Below are 2,419 nucleotides of genomic sequence, written 5' to 3' on the forward strand. Positions count from 1 at the left end.
GCAAGCACACGTCTGCAGAAACCCTTCGAAGCTGGATCTGCACAAACTCGTAGGCGGAGGCGGTGGCAGCCGCGTGCCGGAGTGAAAACGCCAATGAGCACAAGGCAGTGGACCTTGGCAAAGCATCTGACAAGGAGAGCTGCACGGGAGGTTGGTCCAGAAGATTCAGTTGCAAGATGACCTCGGGTAAGACGTTGGTTCTGCGGGAGGAGCCAGGGAGCGGTCGCGGATGGTTGCCTCCCTGCTTGAAGGCCGGTGGCTAGCGGAGTGCCGCAGGGATCGGCGCTGGGTCCGTTATACTTCTTTGGTGACCCGATCAGCCAATTTGCGGATGACACCAAGATTAGGGGACAGCGATGAAAGCTATCAAGGCTCGCAGCGGGATCTGGACCAGCAGATGGCGTCTAAAGCAGACAAGTGGGAGCAGTTGCACTTTGACAGGACCAGCCAAAGTAAGTTTGCAGTGAGCAGTGGGGCACGGAGGAGTGTGGCAGAACAAAGGAATACAGATTCATAATTCATTGAGAGTGGCAACACCGGCAGATTTGGTCACAAAGAGAGCTTTTGGCACATTGGCCTTCACAATGATGTCAGGACGGATCTCCCAGGGCTGGACACCGTCTCTTCCAGCAGACTCAGCAGGAAAGCAATCAGCAGAACCAGTCGGCCACTCCCTGTCTGACCCGCTGCCGTCCAGCAAAAAGGTTCAGGACACTAAAAGCCAGAACAAGTAGACTGAGGAACAGCTTCTACCCCAGAGCTGTGGCCTCCATCACACCACTCCCACAGAACAATGACGGAAACTGTGAGCACGCACAAGGACTCAAATACTCGCACTAACAGCACTTTCTGCATTACTGTGACATCCCGGTGCTGCCGCAACTTATTTTCTGCTACTTATCTATCTAATACCGTTTTTCTATTATTGTCTTGTTTTTATCTACCGCTATATTTAATTGTTTGAGAGGAAGCCAAGCAGAGTTTCATTGTACCTGTGTATAATGACAATAAAGATCATTCAATTCAATTCAATAAATCAAAGCGCAGGAAGTGGGTTGTTGAAGTTGTAGAAGACGTTGGTGAGGCCTAATTTAGAGTATTGTGTGCAGTTCCGGTCACCTACCCACGGGAAAGATGTAAACAAAGTTGAAAGAGTGCAGCCAGAATTTACAAGGATGCTGCTGGGTCCGGAGTTATAGGGAAAGATTGAATGGGTTGGGACTCTATACTCTAGAACGTAGAAGATCGAGGTATGCAAAAGTATGAGAGGTATATATCGGGTAAATATCCATTTTATATATTGTTACAAATTCCCGTAACTGGATCACTTACCAGCAAAGATAGAGGTCCGTTGAAGTCTGATGGTATTATTTTAAAAAGTATTTATTGATAAAGGGCACAAAAAGAAGATTAATACAAATATACAGATAATATACGTCGTCAATACTAAATCTAGGCGCGGGAATAATAATAACCGATAAGAAATAACTCTACCGTTGTCTAGGGGTTACTGTATTGTCCGATGGAAAGATGAGTCACTATCAGTTCGTTCAAGCTGCAGCGTTGTTGGGTTTAAAAGTGATGCGGTTTAAACTTGCCCCAGGTCTTTTCAGATGCCAATCCGTTGAGTCAGGGGAGCGGGCTTCCCCGTTGTTAGCTAAAAGCTGTTTTCCGTGGTTCCAGTCACCGATTCCAGCCACGGAATCGATCGCACGTGACTTCCTTCAGATGACTTCCTGCTGTTACGTGCTCGCTTAACGTTTCTTCTGGTGCGTCTGAGGGGCTGTTCCCCAGACCCTCTTTTATCCTGACTGACAGGGTCTCAGATGTCAATCAGGTTGAGATGATGCAATCCCTCCACCAGCCTCCCCCTCGGTTCATTGCCTGGGGGCTTCGATGCATCGCACAGGATGCAATACACAGACTCCAAGAGACAATAGCCGGTATCAATGGGTCCGCCTCTCGGAGGCCAGGACACATTCCACTCTTTGTGAATTCTGCATGTCTTTCTCTCATTTCCTGAACGGACTCAATAGGGACCTAGCGATTCTCACAAAGGGGTGGGCTACCCCGCACCCTTCGGCCCCTCAGAGGTGTGGTACATTCGTAACAATATAGAGAAGAGTAGAAGGTGAACTGATCTCCAAAAGTCAAAAAGTTGAAGATGAAACATTCTTTTCAACATTTTAAGCAAGATAGGTGTATTATTTTTGTTTTGTAGAATTTTAGAGTGAAAGGAGCACCACGTAAAAGTTTGGGCACCCCAAGAGATTTGATCTCTCAGATATCTTTTACCAAGGTCTCAGACCTTAATTAGCTTGCTAGGGCTAGGCCTATACACAGTCATCATTAGGAAAGGCCAGGTGATGCAAATTCCAAAGCTTTATAAATACCCTTGTCAGAAACACACTGAGTCTCA

The sequence above is a fragment of the Hypanus sabinus genome, unplaced genomic scaffold, assembly GCF_030144855.1.
Source record: "Hypanus sabinus isolate sHypSab1 unplaced genomic scaffold, sHypSab1.hap1 scaffold_151, whole genome shotgun sequence".
In the NCBI taxonomy this organism is placed as follows: domain Eukaryota; kingdom Metazoa; phylum Chordata; class Chondrichthyes; order Myliobatiformes; family Dasyatidae; genus Hypanus; species Hypanus sabinus.